Source organism: Balaenoptera physalus (assembly GCF_965194825.1).
Source record: "Balaenoptera physalus genome assembly, chromosome: 2".
NCBI classification, from domain to species: Eukaryota; Metazoa; Chordata; class Mammalia; order Artiodactyla; family Balaenopteridae; genus Balaenoptera; species Balaenoptera physalus.
Window position 1 is genome coordinate 164,604,762 of NC_138883.1, and position 17,156 is coordinate 164,621,917.

Consider the following 17,156-nt stretch of genomic DNA (forward strand, 5'->3'; position numbering starts at 1 on the left):
TTTGGCCTTAATGCTTTGCTTAGGAAGCCCTTTCCTGTCATAAAATAAAATATTCTCATTTTTTAAAAGTTATCTCATAATTTTGATTTTTTAGATTTAACTCATTGGTCCACTTATAATTGATTTTGCATATGTATGGTGAGAAGTTAGAAATTCATGATTTTCTTTCCAAATAGGAAGCTCGTTCTTCCAACATCAGTGATTCAATACTGTGTCCTCCCCCTGTTGATTTGACATGCTTTCATAATATGTTAAGTTCATATATGCATGTGTAAATTTTCTACAGATGTATGAAAGAATGATTGTTTCTTCTTTGGATGCAAAGATAGATGCACAGAGAGATGATAGAAACACAGAGATAAATTGAATCATAATCCTCTACATCCTTACTCACTGTTATCTACTTAATTTGTCAATTTAGGGAAAAAAAGGTATTTTAAGTTCCTCCAGTATAAAGTCTCAGTTTGTCTTTCTGTTCTTACTGATCTCAGCCCTTATATTTCAAAGCCATATGGTTGAATGCATGAAGATTCAAGACAGTTATAGGTGCTCAAGGAATTATAACTTTTATCAATATTAAATACCTCCTTTATATTTTCCTGAAATCTTATTTTGTCTGTTAATAATATGGACATTCTTACCATTTAAAAAATAAATGCCCTGGACATATATACACTACCAAATGTAAAATAGATAGCTAGTGGGAAGCAGCTGCATAGCTGAGGGAAATCAGCTTGGTGCTTTGTGACCACCTAGAGAGGTGGATAGGGAGGGTGGGAGCGAGGGAGATGCAAGAGGGAAGAGATATGGGGTTATATGTATATGTATAGCTGATTCACTTTGTTATAAAGCAGAAACTAACACACCATTGTAAAGCAATTATACTCCAATAAAGATGTTAAAAAAAATAAAAAATCAAAAATGAATAAATGCCTTAACATCTTACTCATCCCTTTATTTTTAACAATCCCATGACTCTTGACTTTAGTTATGTCAGTTATAAACAACATATGGCTGGATTATTTTTCTCCATAATCTGAGCTTCTGTTTTTTTTTAATAAATCAATTCAGTCCTTTCACATATGTACAAAACATTTTTTGTGTGTGTTTTCTATTAGTCTTTTTCTTCTTTCATTATTTTCCCCTTTACCTCTGCCTTTAATTAAAGTGATTGTATTTCCTTTATTCCTCCTTATTCCCAGTGTTTGTAAGTTTTAATTGCTGTATCTTTTTTCTAAAGTTGACATTTAATTTTTAGTAAATCTATACAAAATATTTATCCATTTTTATTGAAAATTAATTGGATACTTCTAACCTACCCACACCTCAAATAAACGAAGACCTTTGGCAAAATTTTACTGACCTGGCTCATCCTTCCAAACAGCTCTATGACTTACTAAAATTTGTTGGAACATTAGATTCATGGTGTAAATAATTTATCTACTCTCCTGGCATTCGTGTTCTTTAAAATGCCTTAGACCTCACCGGTATATAATTATCAAGTAAAACTATATGTTTTACAGTTACCTTTGCTCACTACTCTTTGTTAATTCCTCTGCAGTCCACTATATTGGATTCTTTTTGTTTGATATGTATATCAGTTTGCTCAGGGCTGCCGTAACAAAATATCACAAACTGGGTAGCTTAAACAGGAGACATTTATTTTCTCACAGTTCTGGAAGCTGGTGGTCCAAGATCAAGGAGTCGGCAGTTTTGATTTCTTCTGAGTCCTCTTTCCTTGGATTGCAGATGGTTGCTTTCTCACCATGTCCTGGTCTTTCCTCTACGTGGGTGCATTTTTAATAACTCCTCCAATGTACAAATTTCCTCTTCTTATTAGGACACCAGCAAGATTGGATTACGGTTCACCTTAATGGCCTCCTTTTCATTTAATTACCTCTTTAAAAGCTCTATCTCCAAATACAGTCACATTTTAAAGTACTGGGTTTAGGGTTCAACATATGAACTTTGGAGGGTCACATGCAGCCCATAGCATGTTTTATTCATAGGTATTTCAGAAACAGTGCATGGCTGGTAAGCTTTTTGAGTTCCTGATTGGCTGAAAGAAACATATCATGGATCCATACTGGAAAGATAGTTTGGATATGAACGTCTAGGTTCAAAATTATTTTTCCTTAAGTAATTGAAGGCATTCCTGCATTGTATTCTAATGTCCAGTATCTATCTGCCATGTAGAAGACAGCTATCTGACTGATTATTTCTCCTCCAGGATTTTCACATGTCCTACTTTTCTCACAGGAAGTGGGTAAAATATTCTTTTAATCCTTGGAGTTGATAAATTCTCCTGGGAATTTGATAGGCTCTCATCATTTTTCACCTCCGGGAGGTTTTCATCTGTAATTTATTTAATTATTTCCTTCTAAAAACATCTATTAGACTGATGCGGAATCTTCTGGATCTGTCCTTGCTATCCCCTATCATATATTCTCAAAATTTTCATCTCTTGGTCCTCTGACACTGTGGTCTTGGGAGGATCACTTGATTCAGTTTTCCAGTTCACTTTGTGAAATTTAATCTGTATCGATTCTGCTATGCAGTTCATCTCTGGGGGCTTTACTTTAGCAATCATTTCATTAATTTCCAAGAACTCTGAATGCTTCTTTTTCATATTAGTTTGTTCTATTTTATAGATATGATGGACACTTCAATCTCTGAAGGGAATTAATTACATTTCTTTATATATTTCCCCATTTATTCTATTAGCAGTTGTTCTCGTGATGGTCAGTACTAGTCTCAGTTTAATTCCTGTCTTTCAGAATTTTCCTCAACTGTCAGGTTACTTACTATTGGTTTTCTATTCCTATATGTGGATGAGTCTAGATTGGATAATATTACCATGTGTATTTCATTGCATCAGACCAAGTAAGAAATTTTATTTTCCTAGCAGTGAATATGCATTCTAATTCAAGATCTCCAGTTTTGTTGCTCTGGTGTAAAGAAGGAGATGCATTTTCTAGTGGACTTACATTTCTGATGTACTGCTGGCTTGTTTATTTGTTGAGGGAGGTACAAGTACTTTGTGGCAGTCACAAGGCTACCACCTCACTTCTTTGGTCTCAGTGCCCTTTCGTGAAAACTCCTGTGTCAGATCTCCCACGCCAGCAGTATTTTTTTTTTTTTAAACATCTTTATTGAAGTATAATTGCTTTACAATGGTGTGTTAGTTTCTGCTTTATAACAGAGTGAATCAGTTATACATATACATATGTTCCCATATCTCTTCCCTCTTGCATCTCCCTCCCTCCCACCCTCCCCATCCCACCCCTCTAGGTGGTCACAAAGCACCGAGCTGATCTCCCTGTGCTATGCGGCTGCTTCCCACTAGCTACCTATTTTACATTTGGTAGTGTATATATGTCCATGACACTCTCTCACCCTGTCACATCTCACCCCTCCCCCTCCCCATATCCTCAAGTCCATTCTCTAGTAGGTCTGTGTCTTTATTCCCGTCTTGCCACTAGGTTCTTCATGGCCTTTTTTTTTTTTTTCCTTAGATTCCATATATACGTGTTAGCATACTGTATTTGTTTTTCTCTTTCTGACTTACTTCACTCTGTATGACAGACTCTAACTCCATCCACCTCATTACAAATACCTCCATTTCATTTCTTTTTAACGCCAGCAGTATTTATCCACCCTGTGTGTCCTAGGTATGAATGCCTGCATCAGTAACTCCTAGCATAAGGACTGATCTGGCTTTTTATGGAGTTCTTTGATTAATTATGAGCTAGTGACACATGCATAGCTTCTTCTCTATTCTGTCCACCTCTTAGAGTTATTCCAGAATTCCACTGGGAACAGTCACTTTTTTGTTGGTCTTTTTTTCACCTGTAGATGTTTGCAAGTTCCTCAGTTTTGTTTATGTAATTTCAACCAACAGTTTCCACTTGGTTTAAAACTTCCAGAAAGTCCTTACTATTTTTGTATGTTGGTAGATGTGCTCCTAATTTTCCTGTGCTTCTGTGGATTTCTTTCAGTATTTTTCCTGTCTTTGCAGTGGAACATTCTTGAGGTGTATAAGTAAACATATGTTTTCAGTTAGCCGTCAGAACCAGGAACCATTTTTCCAAATATTTACAATTTTGCAGAATACACTAAAAAAGTAAACTCCCTTTTTTTTTTTCTGTTTGCTGTTTTACAGTCCAAAATTTCCTTCATTTTGAGAGAAGATGTTTTGAAGGCATTTTGAAGGTAGTCTGTACAGTGATTAGTTGGGAGAAAAAACATGGAGGTATCAGGCTAACACTGAATGCTACACAGGTCATTTCTACTATTGAGAAACATTTGGTTGGTGCTTTATTTCTGATTACTCCTAAATAGTCTGTCTCTTTCAAAGAGATGTTGTAGAGCTAAATACAAATCAGCCACTTCAATTTCCACATGCATAGTAGCTGTAATTTTTCTCAGTTCTTCTTCCTCTGATACAGCCAATGATGTTTATTGCAAACAGGTGATGTTCAGGAAAGGCAATCGACTGGAAACCTATGTCCTAGACCCAGCTTTCTAAGTTGCTAATGACTAGAAACTTAGAGAGTTTCTAAAGCTCTCTGGTTCTCATTCCCCTTATTTACAAGCACCCTAGTGATGCATTTGTAAAAAATCTGAAAAACCTGAAATTGTGCCCTGAAATCATTTTTTAAAATCCCATGAATCTGTCAGCTCGTTATGGTGAAATTGCCTAGTTAACTTTCTTATTAACATGACTCATCCTACTATATTAACTCTTTTTTTCTGAATGGATGATATATGATATGTAATAGCAAGCTCTTGAATAATAATAAAAAGGAAATGTATTTAGTCTTGGTACTTACTTTATATACATTATTTTAACTTAAACCTAATAACAGACATCTCAGGAAGATATCAATATTTCTTCCATTTAACAAAAGAGAAATCAAAGCTTGAAAAGATTACATAATTTAGCCTAGGACATCCAGTTAGCATTGGCAGAGCCAGAATTAGAATCTGGGTCCTAGCCCCTGACCATAACACTGTTCAGCCTTCTTATTTATAGGTAGGTAAAACCCTGAAGGAAAGTTATATGCTTTTTAAATATGATAGAGGGACCAGAAATGCCTCCTTTTACCACAAATATTCACCAGCCAATTTGGCTGGTCCTTTATAGTTTGAACAGGGTTTTCATGTCAGTGAACTCATTTAATTTGCTCTGAGATGTTACAGAACAAACTGGATTCCCTTTTTCCCATCTCCAATGAGAAAGGCAAAGAAAAAAAGAGTGATCTATTTCCTCAGCCTTTAGGGACAGAGCTGAAATGTAGATTGTTCTGCAGTTGAAATTCTGATTGTTCTAAGGTTTTTTTTTTTTTAAAAAACAATCATCCATTCCCCTACTTACCTATGGTGTATTTTTAAATTTTAAGACACCATAGCTTATTTATAACTCACTGACCGCCTAACCCAGAAAGAAAATTGTGGTGATGTTTTAGTGCGAACAAGGAACTATTTGTAAAAAATAGTGATTAGGATATTGCTAGCTCTCACGGCAGTACCTGAATAATCCTGGTTTTTATAAGTAGATATGTTTTCTTTATCAGGTAAAATGATGAATTTGCCAAGGTAGAACTTGTGCAGTGAGAAACAATGAGAATGCTGCTTCTACGTCCACCACTGGTCAGCGAGTTACTTGGTCTTTAGTCCCTGTAAAGTTTTTGACTAGACGATCTCCAAGATCCTGTCCAACTCCAAAGTTCTTAAATCTTTAGCTTTTTTATTCTTTCATTCTTTAGCAAATGTTTACTGAGCCCCTGTTATGAACCTGGCAGTGTTCAAGGCATACATAAATAAACAAAACTGACAACTCCCTGTTCTCGTAGAATTTATGTCATAATGGGGAAACTGCCATTAAACAGCAGGAAATGGGATCAGTGAGTAAGCTGAGTAGTCTTTTTCAAGACTCTGTGACAAAGTAAAGCAGTGTAAGAGGATTGGTGGGTCTGGGTATGGTCAGAGTGAGCCGCTTTAAGGGTGTAAGCTTAGAGCAAACGCTTGAAGGAGGTGAGGCTGTGAGCCACGTGGATACAGGGCCCGGAGTGGGAGAACAGACAGAGAGAAAAAAACAGTGCAAAGACCCAAGTCAGGCGTGTTCGTGGGGTTTAGGGAACTGGGCAAGGGAGTCTTGTGGCTACAGCACAGGGAGGGAGGAGAGAGTAAGGAGACACAGAGGAAGGGGAATGGGGAGAGGTCTTGAAAAAACTTTTATACCATTGCAAGGACATTTTTATTACCTTTGTTGTGGGACCCAGTTCTAGAAAGTTGCTATTACTGAGTTCTTAAGTGCCTCCTTTGATAGCTTAATATACCTGGTACTTTAATAATTCTTGCCTCTGATCAGGCAAAGGAGCTTGGTCTTAAAGAGGGAGTTGGGAAAAGGAGCTGACATTGGCAAGCTTAGAGGTGATGTGCCACCTGACTTTTTTAAATGTCCAAAATTGGAAATAGAAAGTGTGATGGAAAGAGGGTAGGGAGGAAAGAGAGGGTGAATAAATGTGTTTAGAGGACCAAGTGACCATTTGAATAATTGCTTTAATTGGCATTGAAATGGATGAGGCAATTGTGTTTTTCCAACAGAATAGGCAATTGAGTGAATCAAAGCAAATCAGGAAAATTCCACACTAGCTCTGTCATTCTCTACTGTGTATATTTGGGGTTTTTAAAAATATTCTTTAGATTCATAGACTTTATTTCTTTTAGCAGTTTTGGGTTTACAGAAAAATTGAGCAGAATGCCCAGATGGTTCCTGTATACAGTACCCACTCTCATTACCCCCAGCTCCAAGTTTTCACTATTATTAACATCTTGCATTACTCTAGTATATTTGTTACAGTCGATGAGCCAAAATTAGCTCTTTATTATTAACTAAAGTCCATAGTTTACATTAAGGTTCACTCTTCATGCTGTACATTCCATGGGTTTTCACAAATGTATAATGACATGTACCCACAGTTTCATACAGAATAGTGTCACTGCCCTAAAATTCCCCTGTGCTCAATCTACTCGTCCTTCCCTACCTCTCCCACACCTCTGGCAACCATTGATCATTTTTTACTGTGTCCACAGTTTTATCCTTTCCAGAAATTCATATAGTTAAAATCATACAGTATGTAGCCCTTATAGATTGGCTTCTTTCACTTAGAGATATGCGTTTATCCATGTCTTTTTTGTGGCTTGATAGCTCACTTCTCTTTTTATCACTGAATAAGATTCCAGTGTATGGATATACCAAACTTTAACTATTCATCTGTTGAAAACCCTGTTGGTTGCTTCCAAGTTTTGACAATTATAAATAAAGCTGTGATACACATTAATATGGAGGGTTTTGTGTGGATATAAGTTTTCAAATCCTTTGGGTAAATATCAAGGAGTGCAATTGCTGGATCATGTGGTAAGGATGTGTGTAGTTTTGTGAGAAACTGCCAAACTGTGTTCTAGAGTGGTTGTACCAGTTTGCATTTCCACCATCAATGAAAAAGAGTTCCAGTTGCTCCTTGAGAAAATTTGGTATTTTCAGTGATTTGGATTTTAGCCATTCTAATATGTGTTATAATTGTTTTAATTTGTATTTCTCTGATGACGTATGACATTGAACATTTTATCCTATGCCTATTTGCCACCTGTATTGCTTCTTTAGTGAGGTATCTGTTGGACATTTTGTGTATTTTTAAATTGGGTTGTTTGTTTTCTTATTTTTGAGTTTTAAAAGTACTTTATATATTTTGTAATAGTCCTTTATCAGATATGTGTTTTAAGGTATTTTCTCCAATCTCTGGGTCATCTTTTCATACCCATAACAGTGTCTTTCACAGAGCAGAAACTTTTAATTTCATTGAGGTCCAATTACCAATTTTTTCATTCATGGTTCATGATTTTGGTTTTCTATCTAAAAAGTCATTGCAAAACTCAAGATCACCTATAGTTTCTTTTATGTTATCTTCTAGATGTTTTATAGTTTGCAGTTGACAGCTAGGTCTGTGAACCATTTCGAGTTAATTTTGGTGAAACATGGACGCTGTGAATCTAGATTCACTTTTTTGCACGTGGATCTAGTTGTTCTAATACCATTTGTTGAAAACACTAACCTTCCTCATTGAATTGCCTTTGTTCCTTTGCCAAAGATCAGTTGACCATATTTATGTGGGTCTGTTTTGGGCTCTATAGTCAGTTCCTTTGATCAATTTGTCTGTTCTTTCACCAATACCACACTGTCTTAATTAACGTGCCTCTATAGAAAGTCTTGCAGTCAGGTAGTGTCAGTCCTCCGACTTTGTTCTTCTCCTTCAATATTGTGTTGGCTATTCTAAGTATTTTGACTTTCCTTATAAACTTTAGAATGAATTTGTCAATAGCCCTGAAATAACTTGCTGAGATTTTGGCTGGGATTGAATTCAGTCTATACATCAAGTAGGGAAGAACTTACATCTGGACAATGTTGAGTCTTCCTCATGGAATATCATCCATTTACTCAGATAGTTTTTCATCAGTTTTGAGGTGTTCTTCATACAGACCATGTACTTTATTGTTACATTTTTACATTTATATTTCTTTTTTCAGTGCTAATATAAATGGTATTATGTTTTTAATGTCAAATCCAACTGTTCATTGCTGGAATATAAGAAAATAATTGACTTTTGTACATTAACCTTGTATCCTACAACCTTGCTATAATTGCTTATTAGTTTCAGGAGTTTTTTCATTGTTGTTGCATCTTTGAAATTTTCTACATAGACAGTCATGTCACATGCAAGCAAAGGTATTTTTATTTCTTTATAATCAGTATACCTCTTATTTCCTTTTCTTCTCTTATTGCATTATATCGGTTTTTCAGTACAATGTTTAATAGAAACAGTGAAAGCAGACATTCTTCTGTGTTCCTGATCTGAACAGGAAAGTCTCCAGTTTCTCACCATATACCAGGCAAAAGTGATTTAAAGAACTCCAATTTCAGACACATATTGAAAAAAAAAAATATTTAACTTTAAATATATTGAAAAAGAAGCTTATAAGTAAGTTGGATAGCACAAATTAACTACTATGGTAAGACTGTAAGACTGAGCTAAGATTTTTCTGCTGTACGTGAAACAATGCCTGGTACTTAGCCAAAACTCAATAAATGTTTATTAACTGAATGAATGAAATGGTAAATGAATGTGTGATGACAATGAAAAACAGGACTCAGAACATAAAACATCTATGTTCTTCATTAAAAAATAAAAATAAAAACTGGTGACATAAAAATAAGAATGAGATTAGCTATAGGTTCTTTGTAGGATGTTCTTTACCAAGTTGAGGAAGTTCCCCTCTATTCCTAGCTTCTTAAGAGTTGTTATCATGAATGGATGTTAAAATTTGTCATATGATTTTTCTGCATCTATTGATAAAATTATATGATTTTTCTTCTTTAGCTTGCTGATATGATAGATTACATTAATCGATTTTCTAATGTTTACCAACTTAACATACCTGAAATAAATTCTACCTCATGGTTGTGTATAATTCATTTATACATTGTTGGATTCATTTTGCTAATATTTTGTAGAGGATTTTTGCATTTATGTTCATGGAAGATATTGGCCTATAGTTTTCTTTTCTAGTAGTCTCTTTGTCTGCTTTTGGTATTAGGGTAAAGCTGGTCTCATAGAATGAATTTGGAAATGTTTCCTCTGCTTCTATTTTCTGGATAAAACTGTAGAGAGTTGATACTATTTCTTCCTTAAAATTTTGGTAGAATTCACCGTCAAACCCATCTGGGCTTATTGCTTTCTCTTTTGGAATGTTTATTAATGATTGATTCAATTTCATTAATAGATAAAGGCCTATTCACATTATCTGTTTTTCTTGTGTGAGTTTTCATAGATGTGCTTTTCAAGGAATTGATCAATTTCATCTAGATTATCAAATTTGTGGGCATGGAGTTGTTAATAATTAATAACCCTTTGTTATTCTTTCAGGGGATCAATGATGATGGCTACTCTTTCATTTCGGATATTTATATTCGTATCTTCTCTCTTTTTTTCCTTAGGTAACCTAGCTAGAAGTTTATCAGTTTTATTGTTCCCTTCCAAGAACCAGTTTAGATTATTGATTTTAGATCTTTCTTACTTTCTACTTTATGAATTTAATTCTATGAAATTTCCCAGTAAACACGGCTTCACTATCCCACAAACTTTGATTAATTATATTTCCATTTTCATTTGGTTTGAAATACTTTTAGTTTTTCTTGTGACTCCTTCTTTAGCCCATGTTTTATTGAGAAGCGTGTTGTATAATCTCAAAGTATTTGGCATTTTTCTTCAGCTATTTTCCTGTTACTTATTTCTAGTTAAACTCCACTGTGATCTGAAAGGATACATTGTATGATTCTATTCTTTTAAATTTGCTATAGTGTGTTTTTTTATGGCCCAGATGTCTTCAATCTTGGTGAGTGTTCCCTATGAGTCTGAGAAGAATGTGTATTCTGCTGTTTCTGGATGACGTAGTCTACCAATGAATTAGATCCAGTTGATTGATGTTATTCAGTTCAACTATGTCCTTACTGATTTAATGCCTCCCGCTCTGTCAGTTACTTATAGAGGGATGTTGAAGTCTTCAACTGTAAGAGTGGATTCATCTACTTCTCCTTGCAGTTGTACCACTTTTCAAGTTGTACTTTCTCAAGTATTTGATGTTCTGTTGTTGGGTGCATACACATTCGGGATTGTTGTCTTCTTAGAGAATTGACCACTTTCTCATTGTGTAATGCCCTCTTCATCCATAATAGTTTTATTTCTCTGAGGTCTGTTTTGCCCAAAATTAATATAGCTTTTCCAGCTTTCTGTTCATTAGTATTAGCATGGTATATCTTTCTCCATCCCGTTACTTCTAATCTACCTGTGTCTTTATATTTAACTTAAGTTTCTTATAGACAATACATAGTTGAGTCTTGCTTTTTAATCCACTCTGACAATCTCTGTCTTTTAATTGGTATATTTAGAAAACTGACATTTAAAGTGATTATTGATAGTTGAGTCAATACCTAGCATATCTGTTACTGTTTTACATTTGTTAACTTTGTTCTTTTTGTGTGCACGTGTCTTATACTCTTTTTTGCCTCCTTTGTTTTAAATGAGCATTTTTTATGAGTCCTTTTTTCTCTTCTCTTAGCATGTCTTCTTTTTAAACCTTTTTTTGTTGTTTGCCCATGAGTTTGCAACATGCATTTACTAATAATCCAAGTCCACTTTCAAATAACATTATACCACTTCATGAGTAGTGCAAGTACACAGTATTCTCAATTCCTCCCTCCCTTCTCATAATGTGCTGCCATACATTTCACTTGCCCAAAAGCTAAAATCACTGAATACATTCTTGTTATTATTATTTTGACTAAACTATTATCTGTTACATCAATTAATAATAAGAAAAGTAAAATATTTTATTTACCTTTATTTATTCCTTCTCTAACACTTTTCTTTTTTTTTAATGTAATCTGATTTTCTGACCATATCATTTTCCTTTTCTCTAAGGAACTTCTTTTAACTTTACTTGCAAGGCAGATCTACTAGCAAAAAATTTCCTCAATTTTTATTTGTCTGAGAAAATCTTTCTTTCTCCTTTATTTTGAAGGATAATTTCACGGGATGTGGAATTCCAGGTTGGAGTTTTTCTTTCATCACTCTAAATATTTTGTTTCACTGTCTTCTTGTTGGCATGGTTTCTGAAGAGAAGTCTGATGTAATTCTTATCCTTGCTGCTCTATAAGTTGTTTTCTCCCTCTGGCTTCTTTCATTAGATAGATTTTCTCTAACCTTTGATTCTCTGCAGTTTGAATATCATGTGCCTCAGTGTAGATAAATTCTAGTGCTGGTATTTATCGTGTTGATGTTCTCAGATCTTCCAGGACCCGTGGTTTGTTGTCTATCATTAAGTTTGGGAAAATATCATTTATTATCACTTTAAATATTTTTTCTGTTCTTTCTTTCTTCTCCTACTGGTATTCACATTATGCATGTTATACCTTTTATAACCATTCAACAATTCTTAGATAGTCTGTTCCATTCTTTTGTTTGTTTGTTATTTGCATTTCAGATTTGGAATTGTCTATTGATGTATTTTCAAGCTCACTGATTCTTTCCTCTGCTGTGTCCAGTCTGTTGATGAGCCTATCAGAAGCATGCTTCATTTTTGTTAGAGTGTTGTTTTTTTTTTAATTTCTAGCATTTCCTTTTGATTCTTTCTTAGAGTTTCCAGTTCTCTGCTTACATTGTCCATCTGTTCTTCCATGTTGTCCACTTTTTGCATTAGAGTCCTTAGCTTATTAATCATACTTGTATTAAATTTCCTGTCTGATAATTTCAACATCTCCACCATACCTAAATCTGGTTCTGATGCTTAGTCTGTGCCTTGACAGCCTGACATGATGTACTGGGTACAAATTAGGCCTTTAGTATGAGGTTTTATGTTCATCTGGCTAGAGGTTAAGCTGTGTTTGCTGTTTGCTCTAACCGTAGGATCAGGGCTCTAATTTTCCCATTTGTCCTTGTTTTTGTCTCCTCTGCTGTCTTTGGGTTTCCAGAGAGATTTCTTCCTAAATAAGGTCTACAATGTACTGTTCTTTAAGTTGAATCCCCCTATTATTACATAGAAGCCCTACGTATATGTTGGTAAGTTGTGGGGTGAGAGAAAGCTCTCTGTAGGGCTACGATTAGGTCTCAGTCTTTTAGTGAGTCCTTTACTACCCCTGGGTTTTATTCTTTATAATTTCCCCTCAGATTTTTGCTTTTTTCACTCCTTAGGTAATACAGGAAGACTAGAGGGAGCTGAACTGGTAATTTCCCCCTGCATGGAAAACTACTAGGGACTGGAGTTGGTTATTTTCTTTTCCCCAATTCGGTTAGGCTCCGATGAACCTAGTCAGTTAAGCTCTTTTTAAATAATTTGTCTTGAGGATAAGCCTTGCTGAGAAGAACAGAATGCTCTAAGTATATTTCTGGGTATATTTTCCCCTCCTCCTGCCAAAAAATTGAGGGAAATTTTTCTGTGATTTTTCCCTGTGAGGACCTGATAGGACTCCTGGAGGTCTAACTCACAAAAGTTTGGAGATCCTCCCCACTGCCCCCTGCCACCCAAGATTTTTTAACTTTCAAACTTGTCCACAGTGAGTCTCCAGCAATTCATCAACTACAGTTTAGGCTTTTTGACCTCATTACTGGTCCCCACAGGGGTTTCTGTCCCTTGGTTTCTGCTTTAGTAAGTTGTGATCTCAGCATCTACCTGTCTCTCCCTCCAATTTTGGAGGCAGCAGTTATAATTGCTCTGTGACCTCAATTCACTGAAGAATTTAAGAAGAGTTGTTGATTTTCAGTTTATTCAGCTTTTCTCTTGTCGTGAGGACTAGAGTAACAACTTCCAAGCTCCTTACATGGCTGTCCTGGAGACTAGAGGTCTGTGCTGTACACATGTAATGAGTTGTTTAACCTCTCTCTACATTTCTAACCCCATATCTGTAAAGGGAAGTTAATAGTCTTACCCTACATCTACACATGTGGTAGTGTTCATATAACATAACATATGTGAATGTTCTAAATTTTATTAATATGGGCAATATTATTGTTATTTCTATCCTTTATTAAATGAATGTAAAGCCTATAACCTCCCTTTTGAGGGAAATTTCCCTTTTCATTACTTTTGATTATTTTCTTTCCTCTCATATAAAATTTGAGTGTTTTCAAATGAAACCATGAGAAATTGTGCACTGCTAAGGATTAAGCACAGTTCAGTTCATTGCTTTGGCCTATCAGTAGTGATTAAAGAGCAGACACCTAGCAGAACAGCTGAGAGTAACTGAGGGCCAAGTAAAGCCAAGGTTTCCTCTCACTGATGCATTTTACACCCTAACTTTAGTGAGCTAAGTATGTGATGAAATGGATAAATGTTTCCGTTATCCAAAAGTGTCCATTCAGAGTCTCTAAATCAGCACTGGGACCTGCCTTCAATGTTTCAGGAACCTGGAGACTGACTAGTTGAAGGAGAGGAACTTTAGGAAAAGCTACTGGTCGAGTTCTTTTAATTCTTTACCTGGACAACCTAGATACATGGATATTGTTGAGGAAGCTGGTCTCTAAGAGCCATACTCTTCTGGAATTTAATCATCATCTCCCATATTTTCTATTACTGAGTGTTGCTGAGTGTTTTCCTCCAGAGGAATATTCATTCTAAATAAATGCTGAGGAGTTGCTTCTCAAATCCTTGACATAAATTTAACTGGTTAATATTATAATATTTGTATTTAAATGGTATAATATTATTTTACTCTGACTATCTATGTTTTTGATTTAGCAAGTTCTCTTTAAGTTTTTCCTACCCTACATTATAAGCTTGGATTATAATATCACCTTTGAATATAATATAAACTTGATTATAATATCAATATATAAACTTCATTATATCTTTATATATTCTTTGAATACATTTTGCTTTTATAATAAAAATCAGGGTAACAATGGTTGTTTTAAGTATATAATGTTAACAATTATTATATTAATGGTGAGTGTTCAACCAAAATGTAGACTATCAAAATAGAAGTAACCAGATTATTTATCTAGCAGTTGATTTTTAGAAAGCTATTTCAAATAATGTTATTATTGCAACATGAATTGCTTTTCAGTAAAATCTGTGTAATAAAGTACAAAATTAGAAACAAACGAACTTAGAATTAATTAGTTTTGAAGATATTAGCCACTTTAATTTTTCAAAGTGATAGTTGTTTAAAAGTTTTTTAAAATAAATATTTTGCTGAGCATTATCATACACATACACACAAAAAAAATCTCAGGGGACAGTGAGTATTATTTCTGTTGAAAGGCAAAAAATACATACCATAATTTTAGTCTTTAGTGGGTGTCCCATTGGCCATAAATAAAGTCCAGCATTAAAAGGAGTCCATAAATGATTCTTCTAGTTTTTCCATTGGCCATTGTGGCTACAAAAATCACTTTACATGACATGCAGTTGTTCAATTTAATACACTGATGGTTCCATAAATATATATTACTATTGAAACAACTAATGAACTTGTCAAAAAGTTTTGTTGAAATTAAGTAGTGAGTTAGTAAACTCGACCATAATTAATTTGGACTGTAGTAGGATGAAATAATGGGATAAAAATAGGTTGACATATATTGGAGAGTTAATGCTCATGATGAGAGGGTACAAGAGAGATGGCCAGGAGATGTCATGGTGGGGTTTTGAGAAGTAGAGTAAAAGGAGAATGGAAGGAAAGGGAATTTGTCAAGAGCGTGTAGGATCGACTGAAGATTAAAAAGACTGAAAGCAGAGAATAAAATGAAGTGTTGAAACAATAAAAAAGATACATTAATAAATAAAACACACATATGCTAGAGTTTTGGATAAAACCAGAAAAGGTTGTGTTATATTTTCATGAAATTTGGTTTTCTGAAATGATTTTCCCAGAAAAAGAGTTATAAAATAAATAAAATAAAGCTATTTCTTTTTAAATCTCTGTGATGTAATCCAGGATTTATGCAAAAGGAGGGCTCAATTTAGTTTGATTTTGTAGAGTTGTCCTGTTATCAAGGTCAGTCAGAAGCTTCATACATATTTATTTTTAACTTTTAAAAAATGGGGAAGATTTGTATGAATTTGAAAACTAAGTATTCACTAAATCTTGGAACTGAAGACTCTTTGGAGTGAGTGTTTGCTTATGTGTGAGACGGGAAACAGTCAACTGACCCAAATTCCTTTCATATTGAATCTTAGCTTATTTTATTTTTCAAGAAATCAAATATGAAAGGTAATTTTTACTTAAGAACTGTCTGCTTTTCCAAAATGTTGGTGTTAAAGTCTCACTTTTCAGGTTTCCAAGTTTCAGGCAAGTTTTTCTTTTTCTTTTCTTTTTTTTTTTTTTTTTAGTCTGTCATCTTGATTTATTTTTGCTATTATGTTTAATGTCCATTAAGAGTTGGATTTCTGACTTGACCTTAGACTTTTTGTAGTGGTGCACATTGGCAATATGCTTAATTTCTGGTCTGAATTATTTGGTGGTTTTTGGTAAGACTCCTAGAATGTCAATATAATATCATGTGTAACAGAATGAGTGATATTGTCCTCTCCTTCTAATAGTATAAATTTTGCATAGATTTTTATAGGATAAATTATCTGTAGATAAATTTTGACACTAAGAAAAAAGTGAGGAAGTAAGATTTTTCAGTAAAGGGAAATGTCATTGAAGAAAAAGAATATTGCAATAGAAGAAAATTACCATCCATGAGTTTTCTTTACTCTGAGTCTTATTTTTCCCATGTAAAAGAAAGGATTGTATAAGTGATTGCTGAAGTACCTTAAAACTACATTATATATGTATAATATATATGTATATATTATACATATGTATAGCAACTAAGGAAATGGTAGTCATAAAATTTTGGTGCAAAAAAGTGTAGGAAAGTATCTTTTCAACTTTATTTTTTGTTGTTTAAATAGATTTTTTTTGAAGAGCACTAGGAAATGTCTGTTTTTGTTTTGTTCTGAATTGTTTTTATTGTTTAAAAAAAGATCAGAACTTGTCATGGTGGTTGGTTTCAAAACAAGCTCTCTTTCTATTTCTCTTCCTTTTGAATCTGTTAGTCCTTATACTTTAAAAAGTCCTGAATATTGACGTTAGTTAATTCACGTAGATTTTTTCTGTCTGTCAAAATGTTAAATATTTTCCACAGATTGCTTTCTGAAATGACTTGTTTACTCTCATATTCATTTACTATGAGGATTTTCTACAGTAACACACCTTAGTCGAGATGGATGAAGTTTTTTTAAGTGGTGAAAAATTCTAGTTGTACACCTCCACCAGCTTTTTAGATACTTGAGATAGTTACAGTTTGGGGCCATGTCTAATTTGGTACACAGAAATCGATATGTCAAAACTAAACAAAGGTCTAAGTCACCAAAGGAAATATAACATCCATAGTCTCACTTTATAACCACAACTTGCCTGAGTATAAGCTGGATCTTGCCCACTATGTTACAGAACAGATTGTACATCAAGGATGATTAAAAGTATTATTATTGAGCTGTTGCATTGCTAGATTCCATTCTTTCATCAACAACCTGGATGCCCATACGCCTCT

At 34.3% G+C, this 17,156-nt stretch overlaps 1 protein-coding gene across 1 annotated transcript in view; it reads left to right on the forward strand.

Annotated features, from left to right (window-relative positions):
* Positions 1-17,156, forward strand: part of MALRD1 (MAM and LDL receptor class A domain containing 1) — a 621,227-nt gene that overhangs the window by 473,680 nt on the left and 130,391 nt on the right. The gene's annotated exons all lie outside the window — the stretch shown is intronic.